The sequence below is a fragment of the Mytilus edulis genome, chromosome 2, assembly GCF_963676685.1.
Source record: "Mytilus edulis chromosome 2, xbMytEdul2.2, whole genome shotgun sequence".
Classification (NCBI taxonomy): domain Eukaryota; kingdom Metazoa; phylum Mollusca; class Bivalvia; order Mytilida; family Mytilidae; genus Mytilus; species Mytilus edulis.
Window position 1 is genome coordinate 42,045,136 of NC_092345.1, and position 17,779 is coordinate 42,062,914.

The window sequence follows — 17,779 nt, forward strand, 5'->3', positions numbered from 1 at the left end:
CGTCCCCTGAAGAGGACCCCAAAGTGAACTGATACGCAAAAAGAAATATCCACATTACTACATGCTCAATAAAGGCAACAGTAAAATTGAGAATGGAAAAGGGGAATGTGTCAAAGAGACAACAACCCGACCAAATAAAAAACAACAGCAGAGGGTCACCAACAGGTCTTCAATGTAGCGAGAAATTCCCGCACCCGGAGGCGTCCTTCAGCTGGCCCCTGAACAAATATATACTAGTCCAGTGATAATGAACGCCATACTAATTTCCAAATTGTACACAAGAAACTAAAATTAAAATAATACAAGACTAACAAAGGCCATAGGCTCCTGACTTGGGACAGGCGCAAAAATGCGGCGGGGTTAAACATGTTTGTGAGATCTCAACCCTCCCCCTATACCTCTAACCAATGTAGAAAAGTAAACGCATAACAATACGCACATTAAAATTCAGTTCAAGAGAAGTCCGAGTCTGATGCCAGAAGATGTAACCAAAGAAAATAAACAAAATGACAATAATACATAAATAACAACAGACGCCTCCGGGTGCGGGAATTTCTCGCTACATTGAAGACCTGTTGGTGACCCTCTGCTGTTGTTTTTTTATTTGGGCGGGTTGTTGTCTCTTTGACACATTCCCCATTTCCATTCTCAATTTTACTAGCAGTTAACTGACATGCCAGCTCTAGACTTCAATTAAACTGACTGAAAGATTATGATTTCATCATATGAACATCAGGCACAATCCTTCCCGTTAGGGGTTTAGTATCATACCATCATAACATATATGAGAAGAACATAACCCGTGTCATGCAGTATACCGATGTTCAAACTCATAAATCCATGGACAAAAAACAAAATCGGGGTAACAAACTAAAACTGAGGGAAACGCATTAAATATAAGAGGAGAACAACGACACAACACTACAATGTAACACACACAGAAACGGACCAAGCAACAGACAAAATCCCACGAGAATAACAAATATAACATCAAAACCAAATACATGTATTTGGGATAGACAAGTACCGTGACACGTCTTATTGCAATGTGAATTTACACTCAAAAATAAGAGAAAACAAACGACGCAACGTTAAAATGTAACACATACAGAAACGAACTATAATATAACAATGGCCATATTCCTGACTTGGTACAGGACATTTTTAAAGAAAAAAATGGCGGGTTGAACCTGGTTTTGTGGTATGCCAAACCTCGCACTTTAATGGCAAAGTAAAATATAACATTGAAATGACAACATAATATTACAGGACTACAAAAAAAAAACTTCTACAACGAAAGTTGTTTTACATGCACAAGTATAAAAATTGTGGTTTTTATCCAACGAAATCATAGGTTTGAACGTAGTTTTCAATTTAAACTGGTTTACATTTTTTCGTTTGGGCTTGTATCATATTTTTCCTCCGGTTTATATGATCCGTTCATCATATATTGACTCTTTAAATTCAAGAGTCTATCTGAAATTGAGGGTAAAATATATTGCCTTCCAAATACCGTTTCGATCCCTAACACCACTGAAGAGACATATATTGTCGAAATCTAGATCTGGTGTACAACAAAAAATATTGACACCTTGTGTTTGTGGCATAACATCTTGGCCACAAGTTTATCGTTTTCTGTTTAGTATTAAATTCATATTAAGATCCATTTTGTTACATCTCGTGTGATCAATTTTATTTGGCAATCGCCAATGGCAGTCTGCAGGGTTTAGGAACATCAGTTGTTCGAACTGTTAGTCAAATGCGTTTTGTTTAAATATACTTTTTCACATTTTTGGTCTTTTGGAAAATGTTGTTTGTGCTGTATTTAGACCCTTCTACAACGAAATTTGTTTTACGTGCACACGTATAAAAATTGCGGTTTTTATCCAACGCAATCATAGGTTTGAACGTAGTTTTCAATTTAGACTCGTTTATATCTATAAATATATATATTGTATCCGACTCTATGAATAAATCTTATAGTTATGTATTTTTTTTTAAGAATTGGAAATAACAAACGACTTAAATGCAAGGTTATTCAAGTTTAAAAAAAATGGTTAGTTAAAATTTACTGGGAGAGAAAAAATAAACAAATCTACCCTTTTTAAGTTATCCCCAATTAATATCAGTAGTTGGTTTCATTTGGTATCTCACCATCTTGCATACTTAAAACCAATCAATCTTACAAACAGCTGCATGATATTATGTCTATAAAGGCAAAATAAAAAAAGTAAAGTATAGATGAAGCATCTTTTATTTTCATCTGGGAATACCATCGAAGTTAACACCGTGACAACCCCATACGACAATAGTTTTAATTGTCAATATACCCACATTCTTCTTCTTCTTATGAGCTATTGTTCTTTTCAATACTACAACCAGACCCTATTCTTCTACTGACATGATTTTCCTTTTTTCTCTTTGAATATGAAAATAAGTGAACAAGACCAATGATTAGAGTTATATAGAAAACCTTCTTGTCGATTATCTTATATTAATAAAAATGTCATGTACCATCGTGTAAACACATCATTTGTAATTTTTCACTTAGATCGACGATCATTATTTACTATGACATATTTGTCGCATTCGTTTAATGCTGAACATTGTTCAAGTTTCATCTCCGTTACGGAAGAGTATATTGTGTCTTAAACCATGATTTATATAGCAGTATATTTCATATGCTCACTTTCTCATTGTCTTTAAAAGACTGCAAGGCGAATAATTAACGATTGGTAGTTTCCGAACAAAGCTTTGAGTCGTGTTATTCCAGTCACCTTTCTACAAACTGTCGCCTTGAATGTATTTTGTTGAGATTGAAGAGAACTAAAGCAAACGGCAAATTTATAACATGAAGCGGATGGAGATTCAAAAAGACGAACATCAATAATTGATCAATACAAAATTTATGTTTCATTTTGGTCTTTTGTGGATAGTTGTCTCATTGGAAATCATACCACATCTTCTTTTTTATTAAGACAAACAAAAAGACCTTTTATTTAGCACACATGCATGTCCATGCAAACAAAACGCTTCACAACTATTGACCTCAGCCATGTGCTCTGAAAGGAAAAATTATTCTGCTACGAATTTTTAAACCCTTAATGTACTGAAATGAGGTCAAACTTTCAGTTTCATAACTTGCTGATAACGAATTTGACTGAGGAAGTTTGGAATTTTTCTTTCCTTAACATTTCTTGATTTATAAACACGGAAATTTTTATAAGTATATGTAAGATTTGAAACACTGAATTCTGAGCTGATGATATCCTTGTTTGAAAGTCTTGGGAAAATATATGACTTTAAAAATAGCCATTAGAATCTAAGATTTCCGCTGACGGCCATGTTTTCCATTCGATTGGACCGTAGGTAGGGATATTTATATTCATTCTTGCTTCAAGTGGAGATCAAATTGATACAAAAAATTGAAGATAAAAAAATAATTTTTCAAAGGGTTTCTATGACATCTATGTATCTGCAACAAATCACGCCATGTTTGCCGCAAAATTAACTAGTTGATTAGTTGCCTGTTCTGTTGATACCTATTTATTTCGAAGCTACCAAACCTGTTTGACCTCCCAATCTTTTAGTATTACCCCTTCATCTAGAAATACTATGTGCAATGCAATGTGTATGAAATAAGTAATTTCTGTTTATCAAGGATAATAAAATTGAAAAATGAAATCATTGTAACGACGCAAAAATATAAACTTAGTGTGCTTTTTTTTGTTGAAGAAAACAACTGAAAGAACAATGTAAATGCAAATTTAAAATGAAGGTCGTTTTGTATTGCATTGTTTGTTCTGGTGTTGTAACGTTGCGCAATTGTCCAAGATTAGGGGAATGCTGGCGCCTTCGAACATGTGTAACTCCGCCAAATTATTATGCTTGTCTAAATTTAGGATTCTGTAGGTCAGTAGTTGACGTTGATTCATTTCTGTCATAGTTTGTTTTCGTAAACTGTTTTGTTTAAATTAGGCGGCTAGTTTTCTCAATTGATTAGTTTCATAATTTCTATTCTGTCCTGTTTGCAGCTGACTATATGGGATAGGTTTTTGTATCAACTATGTCATACATACACTAAAAAAGAGAAAGCTTACAATAGAAAACACATAACTGTGATATCTTTTGATTCAAGTGAAAGATGATAAATGGGATCCATATTGTTACAAAACTTTGAATAATTATGTTAGAAAATGAAATAAATGCTTTATTCATGTCGTGCGTCCTAAGCGATGTTATGTATTTACATTCATAAGACCCACACAAACCTTAGCATTGAAAGTCAGTGATGCGTAATTACGCTGCAACGGTAGGAAAAGTAAAATAATAAAAATACCGAATTCAGAGGGAAATTCTGAACGGAAAGTACAAGAGGAAATAACAAAATCAAAAGCTCAAACACATCAAACGATTCGATAACAACTGTCACATTCCTGACTTGGAACGGGAATTTTCCTATGTAAGAAATGATGGATTAAACCTAGTCGTATAGCTAGATAAACCTCTCACTTGTATAAAAGTCGCATAAATTCCATTATATCAAAAATTATGTGTGAACAAAACAAACATAAATAAAGGTAGAATTGTCATAAAATAAGGGTACAGTAGCCAACATTGTGTTATAATTTTAATTACTATTAAAACAAGCAAATATGTCAACGAAGGTAAACAAGAATGCATATAGACAAAGCACATAAGCAAAAACTACAGACAAAAATACAGACATTTACCATAGGACAATAGCACAATGACGGGATGTATAAGTATCGAGTCACGCCATATGGATATTGCCGCTATATAACCAAAAGGGGCATAAACAATCGAAGGTAAAATTTGCCTGAGTTGGAAGCTTTCTTTCTTAAACATTTACTAATTCATAAACACTGAATCTTAAATAAGGAAAAGGAAACCATGTAAGATTATTCTGAGTTAATGATATCCTAGTAGACTAGCACCCCCTCCCCCAGCAGTAGTATCAACAAGTGTTTATACATACAATAAACACTTCATAAAATTTGGTTTCCGATGCACTGAATTTAACTTCATCAGGAACTATTGAACCCAATAATTTGAAAGTAATGGATGCAAAAATACGCTGCAGTGTCAGTAGCCATATAAACAAAAAGGAAAATTTATCTAGGGTCAATTTGGCAAAGTACATTAACCTTTACCGGTCATCTTTCTATATTTGTTGAACGCACGTATCTAAAATGAATTTTTGTCTTAAACTAGGTGTCATGAATATGTTTTACAAATACATTTGTAAACGCTTTGAAAATCAATCGTGGTTTCCAAAATTGTTTACTAATGTGCAACAAATTGGTTGTGCATTTGTCAAAAGAACATCATTAACAGATATGATCATTATGAACATCTAACGAGCTACTGCATTTTGGTTATTATGTCATAGAAGTTGGTATAAAAGGAAGATATAAAGAACAGTGCCCTGTGAAAAGTATTACCAGGAAACGTTAAAAAGGCTTACGGAAACAGATGAACTAATGTTCGATGCATCAGACGCAATTCTCTTTACCCAAGAAAAAACAGATATTAGTTATGTAAACTATGTTAAGAGATATAACGGCGGAATGCATCTAACATGTACGTAAAAAGAAAACAGGTATCTTTTCATATCTATTCATGACAGCCGATGTCCAACTCTACAGTAAATCATGACCTTAGCGGAGCACATTGGGAAAGCCTGTTTTTAGTAAGTTTCATAACGCTTAATCGTTAGATTTATGTTTGATGCGTTGTGGATTATTTACCAAAGCGTTTTCTTTTTCTTCTTTGACATGGGAGTCTCCTTTGTATTTTATATTTTCGTAATGGGATGATGTTTGTGACTCCAACAATAAGGAGTTAAATAAGGAGCAGTTGCAGTTATACGATTTAAAAACTCGGAAAATTACCCTTGAAACAATATTTTTTAAAAGGCGATTTTTTTGTATCACTGTAAGGGGCATTAGCTACAAATAAGAAAAAAAAAGAAGGAAATTTTCAAGTTTGTTTCACACATTCATTACAAAAACAGGATAATAAAAAAATGTTATTTCGCTATTTGCAGTCAGTTTGGTTCAATATTGATTTTCAACCCACTCAAATAGGCGCAGACTAAATACAGGAACCATGTTTGATCCACTTTAATGGTCGCAGAATAAATATAGGAAAGTAATTTACGACCCACTCAAATAGGCACAGACCAAATACAGGAAACATGTTTGACCCACTTTAATGGACGCAGAATAAATATAGAAAAGTAGGATACGACCCACTAAAATTGAAAACAGGCTAAATACTAGAAACTAGCCTACGACTCACAAAAAATGGACGCAGACTAAATACTGGAAACTAGTTTACAACTTTCTTAAATGGACGCAGCCTAAATATTAGAAACTATTTAACGACCGACTTGAATGAACACAGACTTTCTACAGAAAACTATATATCGCTAGTTTACGACACAATTCAATGGACACATACCTTATACTGGAAACATGCATGATGATCCTACTTCCCTGATTATATTTCTTTTATGAAATTCTTTAGGGTAAATATATTGTAAGAGATCGTTTTCAAATGAGTAAATGGAACAAATTATGTTTTCACATGAATATATGTAATAATGTTTCACTCCTTCCGAGTGATCTATAATACAGCACAGAGTCATGTTATCGTGTTAGGAGTAAAAGTTCTGCTTTGCAATAGACCGAAAAACTGTCCACTCTTCTTTTAAATTCCAGTTAAAAATACAACAGAATACAACTAGACATGTCATACGTCTGGAACATGTTATTCTGATAACGAACCACCTAGACATTTCTCTTTTATTTCAGACACGTTACTCAATCCGGAACCATTATGCTTCAATGCGAGAGAAAGTCATTATTATGTTGAACAATGAATTTCATTGCAAGTTCAGTTTTGGATGGATCTTTAAAATCTCCATGTTTACATGCTTATTCTCAGGTCCTTGTAATTGAAAACAACAGCACAATGCATAGTGCAATTTTGTTTACAAATTAATACTTTTTATCTTCACTTTGAGCCCCATTATAGGTATCACTAATTTTATAATAATAAAATATAAGTTAGTTTTATCTTAGGGACAACATCAAAAGTTCAATGAAGGATAAAAAAAACTTAATTCACATAGTTTTTTCACTGACCCCCACACCCCCTCTTAACTTAATTTGGGAAAAATTGATTGACCAATAGGGATATATGTAAAATCGATTTTAGATTAACAAAACTTGCAGCAATGTTGACCCCCCCCCCCCCCCACCCCCAAACTATTTGATTTAAGTTTTTTTTTTATCCTACATCGATCTTTTGATGTCATCCCTTATTGTTTAAACGTTTTAAATTTATGAAACTCGTAATCAATTAAAGATGTGGTCCCATTAATGTTCGGTTTACAGTGACTAGATACTTTTGGAGGTCCCTTTTACGCACCAGTAGTGGTTCAAGTAGAAAACACTTAAGTATCACACTAACTAGGCTCCTTTAAAAAATAAGAAGATACTAATGGAGCCAATAAAATCATAATGTGTATCATAATAATAACTAATGGCAAAAAAACAAAAGACAAGTAATATGGGCTTTGCTCATTCTTGAAGGTCGTACGGAGACCCAGAGTTGTTAATATCAGTGTAATTTTGTCTCATGTGGAGAGTTATCTCATTTTCAATTATACTTCATCTTCTCTTTTATTAGTAAAAGTTTCTTTAGAGTTACATAGAAAACTAGATATTGACCACAAACAAACCCAAATAAAACTTAGTTGAATTATGGTTTTCCAGAAGGGCAAGTTATGTTTAGTTCAAAGCGACGATTTTTACGTAACTATTCCTTTACAATAGTAACAACATTACAATACCATAATAAAAGAACAATTGATTCCGTTGTGTATACTTTATTCTTACTGGTAGCTTCACTATATTAAAACAAACCCTGATTAGAAAAACAAGCCCTGAAATATTGTATTGACTGATAGTTATAAACTCCAAATGGAAGAAGATTATTTTAGTCATCTCAACATCTAATTGTTCATATAGTAGTTAATTCCTAGCGATCCATTTTTTGTATTGAAAACTCAATTGATTCTTTCTGTGTGAATATAACAATTTTAAATTTATTTCTTTTCGCGTAATTTCTTATTTATTGATACAAACTTACACGAAATAAAAAAAAATGTCTTAGTATGATTGACAGAAAAGAATCGTGGGCAGACAACATTTTAAATCAGTGCCGTCCAATGACCTTTTGAAATGGCATATTTAAAGAGTCACGTGTGTGGATGTCGTCCATTCTGCTGCATCGTTGGGAATTGAACGGTTCGGGTATAACTTCAGGTAAGACTGTTTTCAAAACTTTCTTGAAAAAATGTTTTTAAAACAATGAAATTTCTATTCATTTAATTATAAAATGTATATATTTATTATTATTTTGTAATATTGCTCATCGATTGTCATTTTTTTTAAAGAGAGTCATTGGTATCTGTAACAATATTCAACGGAAATTAAACGATAGTGTCGTCTAATGAAAAAAGGCGTTAAAAAGTGTTACAAATGACAGTTTTTGCTGTAAGTTAATTGCGCTTTTGATGGTTTTTACAGTTTTAAGTGTTTGGTATCTCATCCGTTATGGCATATTTTTCTTTTCCCTAATGGAATCTGACATATAATTTTTATCGAGTAATTGTGTCTGTCTTTGGTTAAGTATAGACAAATTGTTTTACATCCCCCATTTTAGAACTAATGTTCATTTGATTGTTTTAGGGAGATTTGTTAAATAAATACATATCCCTCATGACAAGTTTCAATTTTTCAATTTTTCATGTTCAAGGTTTTTTCCAAACTTGAGCCTATTTGTGAAATAGATTAAACAAAATCTAGGTTCTTTTTTTCTTTCATCACTTTCATACTCAATAAAACTGTGCTTCTGTATATACAAAGCATACTGTTGGAAAATGTGTTATCTTTAAAAAAAAAAAAGAATATGAAAGCCAACTTAAATAACATCCCTGAAACCTACGTTCTTCCTTGAAGATAAAACTTACAATAAATAGTCTTATCTTTAAAAAATCATTGATAGCCAAAAATAAGTATTCTCTTATAGAACTGCAGTGGCAGCACGTTATCAAATAACAACAGAAAAGAAAACGAAGCTATATATTTATTGTATGATTGTTATCTGCATGAACTAAGTCACACTCTATTTACGAGTTTGTAGTAAAAGCCATTTTGTCATTCCATTTGAAACTATGATTTTCTTAGTAACTGCAACTTATTTAATGATACATAATATTAATTTGGACGAGAGACATTCAGCAGTCTATTCTGATAAACTAAAACTACACATACTAATTTGAGATGGAGTTCCATCTACATGTTATAGTTATTATTTAAGTGTTTGGTTTGGTTTGGTGTTGGGAACTTTTTAGGTAGTGTAGAAAAGTTTGATAATGTCTAATCAATAACCAACTAAAATGTACCATTTCTACTATGTTACATTAAAGATACAAATAAACAATTTGTAAACTATACGACAAATAGTATGGTACTTGGTCATCATCATTACTGACTGCGTGAATCTATATTTGACAACCTCTATCGTTTTTTTAAAATGTATTGATCTTCGTGTTCATGATAAAACTTTAAACGTTAAAAATGAAAAACCTGTCCTTTTAAGGATCCACTTTGTGCAGTAAATACAACAAATGTTATGAACACTTATCAAAGATACATTCATAAATCAGTGATCAATTATAAATTTCAACTAACATAAGATAATATGGTGATTACAGTGACTATTTAAATTTAATTCCTAAGATCTAAATGAATTGGAAAAACAAAAATAGAGTTGGTAGAGATGTAATGTAAAAAAAATAGAGACTTACAAATAACTCATCATAGATACCAGGATTAAAATTTTATATTTTTGCCTGACGCGCGTTTCGTCTACAAAAGACTCATCAGTGACGCTCGGATCTAAAAATGTTTAAAAGGCCAAATAAAGTCTAGGTATAAGAGCATTGAGGACCAAAAATTCCTAAAAGTTTTGCCAAATACAACTAATCTGTTGACAGTAATCTATTACTGAGGTAAAAAAGCCTTATTTTTTCAAAAATTCAAAGTTTTGTTAATAGTTAATTTATCATTATGAACATATTAAAGATAACTCAAGTCAACACAGAAGTGCAAAATTGACCTTTGATACATTTGGCTATATTGTTATGTCCTTTATGGTCATATTGCGCTTCAACTGTTGAGGTACTTATAAATTCTTGGCTTTGAAATATTCGTTCTCGAACGTTCTTAATGGAGGGTAATCGCGAAAAGCGCTTCGCACGCTTGAAATTAAGAATGTGCTGTTTCCATTTTTACGTTCTTCTTCATCATAAAAATATATCAGTAAATAATAAAGCTACATTAAGATCATCATTTTACTGTATTCCCGATGAACATGTGGGGCAGGATTTGCTTATTTTTCCGGAGCACATTACATCACCCTTTGATTTTTGTTGAGGTTCATGTTGCTTTAGTTTTCTATGATGTGTTTTGAATACTGTTCTTAGGGACTTTTGCTTTTTTTGCCATTCATCCTTGATCAACTATAAAAGAGTACAGCGAACGGGGACAACAGATATCAAAGTGACATTCAAACGCATTATAAGTCAAAATTTAACTGACAACGCTTAGGCAAAACAAGACAATTAACAATATACACAACATAACACAGAAAGACTGAGCAACACGAACCAAAACAAAAAACGCGGGTGCTCTCATGTGCTTCGGAAGGGTAATCAGACCCTGTTCCTAGTGTGTCACCGTCGTGTTGTTCTTGTTAGTACGAACCCGGTGATAAGTCTAATTCAGTAGGTCACATTCGTGAAAAAAGTAATAATAGTTTAGCTTCCAACGTTTTTTTAATGGTTTTCATCGCTATTAACACAAAAAATACGAGAACGTCAGTGTTGTCAATCTATATGACTTGGTTTCATTAGTTTTTCACGTTTACTGCTTAAACATTCTTTAAGGTGTATTAGCAAGTAGTTCTAGTTCTATTATACGTCATATTAGCGTGTTCATTCCAAATAATTCAAAATGTTAATTTCGGTACAAAAGCTTTGAATTGGGATGCTTATTCATCAAAAATGCATTATATTTTTTTTACAATTGAGCTAAAACTGGTATGCTAATGTCGAAACAGGTGACTTACAAAAAAGTGGAAACATGTCGGAAACAAATCAAGACCATCCAAATTTGCGATATCAATTTTCCAATCATGCAAAACTCTCATCAAAAGCCAAGGTAGGAAAGCACTACGCTGGTTCTATGAATATTTTCCTCTAAAACTCGTAATCACCACAAAATAAACGCTTCAGACAGTGGATATGATAGACTTTACGGGGTGACAGAGGTCATTGGAAAAGCTAGACATATACAGAAATAGGTTTATAACATTGTAAAACATCATATCAAACATGATACGTATTTGGCTATTTGGTTCAGCAGTAAAAATTGACTAATGATAATGTGGCCCATCATCAGTGGAGAGTGATAATTCATCCGAGAAATATTCATGAAACATTAGAGACATGGAGTTGCATGATACACGAACAGTTGTATTTTAATTCCTTTGTAACGCTCTTCAAAGATACCATGCTGAATATTTGTTACGCCAGTTGTACATTTCCTCTACATAAAGCAAATAAATCAAAATAGTTGTGCTAATACGGCTAATGTCTTTTATGCCTGAGGTTCATCTCCAGTGTTTCGAGTTATCTTAAATTAAATGAACGACATAGGCAATATCAATGAATTGACATATCATCCCACAAAGTGCTGACTACCTGCCTTGTGATATATCGGGGTCGAGATGTCCATCGACAATGACAACGACTCAGTGATGGTAAAAACTCTTTAAACATACTAAGCTTATAATTTTCACATCAGGTGTGCGTTTTCGTTGACATTTAACTCATTTCTGGTGCTCGTAAAAAACCAACAAGTAGAAGGCTTAATCAAAGACAAAGAGCATTGCAAACCAAACTTTCCCCAAAAATGTGCAAAATATGGCAAAAGCCATTTATGTCTGGGGTTAAGATTATCTTAATGTTTCAAGATGTTCAACTGAATTGCTGATACCCTCGGGGTGGGGGGTCTATCAGCAGTAGCATTAACCCAGTAGTAGCAAAAATGTGATCAAAGATTCCATGCTAATAATTTGTTCGTCTATGTGTCATGCCAACAAGAAGTATAACAGCCATATTACCTACTGCCTATAAAAGTTATTTTCGATTTTGTTTTGTTTTGTATTTTATTAAATAAACCTGATATAGTCATTTGACTATCCTTGGAGTAAACAGGGTACAAGTAAACTGGTAGGTGTTTTTTCTTCTTCAAAAGTATGTTTGTGCGTCTAACTTGTTGTCTCATGACAGCTTTCCTTACATCCTTCTCTAACTGTGACGTAAATAAAGGCAAAAGTAGTATACTGGTGTTCAAAAATCACTAATCCAAGATTAGTTAATATTCTTAAAGAAAGACGGAAGGGATATTCAAATTCGAACATCAACAAAAGACATCATCATCACAAAAGCACGAAAATTATTTGGAAAGAAAGATCTATGCTAAGTGGATGTACGTTTGGCGGAATGAATAACCATATCCATATCAATCCTAAGGTTCTTGTTGGCAGAATGGCACACTCTCTGCCCATAAAATAACTCATATCACTCTAGTGGGTTTAATCAAACAATAATTGATAAATCGAAAAACTTGTAACTAAAGAGAAATTTTTGTTTTATTCAATTCAATTTTAACTTCTAAAAAGCAGTCTTAAATATTTGTCAATTTTTTGGGGGTTCATAATAAAAAAAAATCATAATACCAAGATTAAAATCCACATGTTATGGCTGTTTCAAGTGATTTCATTTTTTTTAATTATATATTCATTTCCGTTTTTCATTTTTATCTTTCTTCTATCAACAAATAGATGTTTTGATCATTGTGCCTATCTGATCATTTAATCAGTTCAAAGCTTGCACACACGTTTGTCACATGGTACTCTCCTTGTGGTATGCCTGTGTGATCTGGTGCCAATTTGCTGTGTGTTCGCCTTTTCATATGCATTTTACTAACATCTTTTAAAAGTAGAAAAGTCGCGTCGAACCCGGAGAATACTTATCTTTAAATCACCAGACTCCATCATTTAGAATGTGCGAGTTTTGCATTTATGGCAATCCTGATTCAGTGATTGAGTTATTCATTTATAACAATTTATCAAAGTTTTTGCACTTTCTGATAAATTTTGATTACAATCTGAAATTTAAATTACATAGTAATTGTTCATAGTTGCTTTGACGGCTTTTTTCGTGTTCGGTAATTTACGCTGAAACAAATTTGATAATCATTTGAATTGTAAATTTAGAGACGCTATTAGTTTCTTTCAATTCCTATTGAAATGAAAATTACAGTTTTACTTAAGTCGTTACAGAATCTCATAGTAGAATTTCGACTTGTCGTGTAATGTAGCAGTCATTTGTGTGTATCATTAAATAGATTCACTTGTTCATCGCCATGTCAAAATAATTATCAATAGACATTTTATTTATTAACACTAATCTAGATTAAATTCATACAACAGATGAACCTCTTTTTTCAATATTGGAAATGTCTCTTTCATGGTGTAGAGACAATGATGGGAGAAACCTTAAATGGCTTCGATCATAGTATGTTAAACACTTCAACGAATTTCTAATAGATCACTTATAGCTGAATGACTATTGTATAGAGAGTGAATGAATACCACACTGTGTACATTTACGGTTTCTTACATGGGGGCCACAGTGGGATTTCAAATTAAAACACTCAGCTTATATTGAAAAATTGGTGTTGTGATGAATTATATAAATAAACAGATGTACTTGTTTGGCTTTATAAATATTTTGATATGAGCGTCACTGATGAGTCTTATGTAGACGAAACGCGCGTCTGGCGTACTAAATTATAATCTTGGTACCTTTGATAATTATATAGTATAAACAGTAATTAATGTCTGTCTATTTGTCATGTTGATGTCAGATTATATTGTTAAGTCTACAGCGAATATGAAATTTCCTCAGAAATTTCTTCCAAATTAATTTGATAGATATTAACGTCCAAACCTTTCATTGCGTGTGTTGAATCAAGAACAGTAGGTAGATAAGTAAAACCCGTTTGTTTTAATTACATATACGTTAGATACAAGAAAAGTCACTCCTTTTGGAGTAAATGTGATTCCTTGAGTTTGTGTTAATTATCTTGTCTTGTCTTCGTAATTGATATATGTTATTTAATCATCGGTAAACTAGTGTTGTCTTGATTTAGAACGAACCCTAATTTAAACAAACTACTTGGTTTATATATACCAACATATATACACATCTATAATACTCAATTTTATTGAATATTTACTACTTAAAGAAATTAACAGCACAACTGCTGACCAAAAACAAATTAATTTGTTGAAATCTTTGGGAAGTGTTTTCTTTTTTTCAATACCGACATCGAAACTATCATCAATAACACATTTGAACAAAAGACATGTTATATCTGTTATAGTCCGTATTATCTAATCGTATTAATTGAAAAAACATTTTCTACAGCCAAAGACAGAAGATTTTTCTCGTAGAAGAACTATAGATATCTGGAAAAGACTGACCGGAATTAATAAAACTTCCATATAATATTCAGTACTTATCATACACATCATAATCCGTTTTTATCTGATTTTTTTTTCGGCTCTGTATATTTAAACTAGACTTTAAAGTTCAAGAATGCCTGGTCATCTGTTTGAAACTAACAAGATTTTTTTAAAGACTGTTGTAAATTGATAGTATAAAAACAACAAAACTTAAAAAGCATTAAGTAAATGAAAGGTTCGTGTCCTTGTTTTTTGAAATATTATCTAGCAAATTTGGCGGGAAATGATTCTTTATAGATTTTACATACATTTAACATCACATATTTTTCATTCGAAAACTATAAAAACGAAACAAGAAATTTATTAGATATTCAAAAACAGTTTCTTAACCTTATGTAAAAAAAGGAAAAGAAAAGTACGGATTAGCAGGCAAAAATAGTGTAGTCACTACATGGATACAACTAGAGGATTCCGAATATAAAAGTGTTGCATTCAAGATTAGGGATAACCGGAAAATAGACAATTGAAAGCTGTAAGCGCTTGACCGTTCTCATTAAGTTAATTGTATGGGTTGCATGCTATCAGGATAACTTTGGTCATTTATGTAAAATGTAAGTTTGAATTATTAGTCAAATACATGAAACATCACAAACCACCTTTTCTACTGGTAATTTCTTTTCGAATTTCTGATTGACTTCGATGTGGATGACATAAGAAAATGGGCATCATGCGAGTCAAGTGGTCAGAACCTATTAATTGAATAACTCACTAAGGAGGAGGTTATAGAAATTCATAAATTCATCTTGTCATCGTAATTGAAAAGGAGGGAGAAGGAACATTGTTCTGTGATTGATTTGTTATGGAGACAAAATAAATTCAGTGGAAAAGGTCAGAACTTTTTTGCTTGTTTGTTTGTTGGGTTTTTGGTTTTTGCTCTATTTTATACCATGCACTCTCTTCGAGGGTTGACTTGACGAGAGATTGTGAAAGTCTAAAATGTAAGCTGCAAGAAATGAGTTTCATCCAATATACGAAAATTCACATTAACAATATACGAATTAGGGGTTGTTTCGGGTAAATTGAATGATAATTTAATAAATGCTAGAAACTTTTAAACTGGTTCCTTACTGTGTCATTAATTACTGTCAGTTGACCTTAGGTATTAATAACTTCAATAAAGTGGACAAATAAACAAGTCTTGTTTATAAATTGCTGAGCCCGAGACAGACTACTGATGTAGAACTGATAATATCCTTGCTAAACTCAGTTTGATCAAACAAAGCATTAATGACTTAGAATGTAGAAAATGTGATAATGGAAAGACAATTGTTTTCTGTCATGATAAATGGTTACTGATACTTGCTATCATAGATAATAGTTTGTGACATTTTCCTAATCAATTCTTTATTTACAACTGTTCGACGTTGATAAACGAGTTTCGTCGACGTTCTAAAATTGTTTGTGACGTTTAACAATAACTCAAATTGTAAATGATTTCAGTACGATTTATTTATTTATATTTATATGTCAAGCCATGAATATTCAAATCTGTCTGTATAAACAGAACTAAAAATTAAGACCACTTTGGTATGTATAGTGAATATGTATGCAACAATAGCAGGGTTGCAAATACCAATGACTTTTGAATACTTAGAAATACAGACGTTTTCTGAAAATATGTTGAGTTCTAAACTTACCTATTCCATTATAATGTCATTTATGGAACTAAAACAATGAAAATTTTAAGGTCGATGAAATGTTGCTAAACCTGAACAAACCAATTGGTGACCACAAAACAACCCTTCGGAATCCGAGATGAATGAACAAATGGATTTGCGTAACCAAGCAAACGATTACTAGTCCTATTTACCTTATGTCTTCTGATACGTCGGCTACCTCCGTCAATGACAACTGACATCAATGACCTAGCCGAGAAAGCTATATATTATCGTTTAACATGAACAATTAATTTTTCAGTCATTTTAGCACGTCAATTGTTAATCAAATATTATTTTATCATATGTGAAAAAAAATATTTACGAATAAAGACAAAATGTATAAAATATTAGGTATTTTAAAGTTTTCTAAGACATTTCCAATGGCAAAGCTTATCACAAACTTTTATAAAGACAATTATATGACTATCCTGTAGTGCGTGTTGTTAGCCATAATCTTTAGACTAAAATGTCTTAAGATACTTCTCATCTGATTGGTTTAATAAAAGGACACAATAATGATATCAGTAATTTATTTTTAGTTAGGTCATCTCAGGACAACCCTTAGTCATAAGATACCCTTGAAATCCAGGGCTCATGTCAAATCAAATTTTGAAATATGTACTGAAGATATTTGTAACTTTGACTTTACTTAAAGTTGACTTTAGATATATGAACAACAATATTTTACTATAAGGGTTTCACAGTTGAGCTTTATAACTAATAATCTCGGAAGTCCTCATCAAGAAAACAAATTAAAAAAATCATTGAAAAACAAAAAAGCAAACAGATACATGGCATGCAATAGTATGAGAAATGTCGAATTTCTCTCTTCAGCTACTTTGTTAACTGTACCATTTTGCATTTGGTTATAAAATACATAAAAGTGTATGACTATCCTTAGTGGTGGGTTTTGTAGATGCTACTTACTAAAACTCACTGACAAAATGTTTTTATCTCCTAACTGGTAATGGGACAGTTAATTAAGAAATCTGAATTCAACACTTATAAGATTATAGGACAGTGTAACAGGAACGATGTCTTTCGTTATATAAAACAGTAAAACACAAATCCAATTCGGTTAAAATATTATAGTATTTATCATTCAGAACCACACATTTACATTTATGGTTTGTTTAGTTCTTTTTGTTTGTCAGGTATTCACCTTAATTCATTTTAAAAAGAATTTTTTTGTGCAAAAAATAACGGAAGGAATTGCATATCTTTTATAATTGAAAGGCAGTGAGTATTGACTAAACGATCTAACTTTATTGATTTTAAGGAAGTGCTACTAACATACATTTGAGTTAAATGTACCTCATTCAGTTTTCAGTTTCTGCTAAAAAAAATAATAAACAATGAGGTTCAAT

At 32.1% G+C, this 17,779-nt stretch overlaps 1 protein-coding gene across 1 annotated transcript in view; it reads left to right on the forward strand.

Annotated features, from left to right (window-relative positions):
• Positions 1 to 8,228: 8,228 nt before the first annotated feature.
• Positions 8,229 to 17,779, forward strand: part of LOC139510196 (FMRFamide-like neuropeptides 7) — a 31,990-nt gene continuing 22,439 nt past the window's right edge. Inside the window, exon 1 of the mRNA XM_071296654.1 lies at positions 8,229 to 8,357. The gene's annotated coding sequence lies outside the window, so the exon portion shown is untranslated. The remainder of the gene's footprint in view (positions 8,358 to 17,779) is intronic.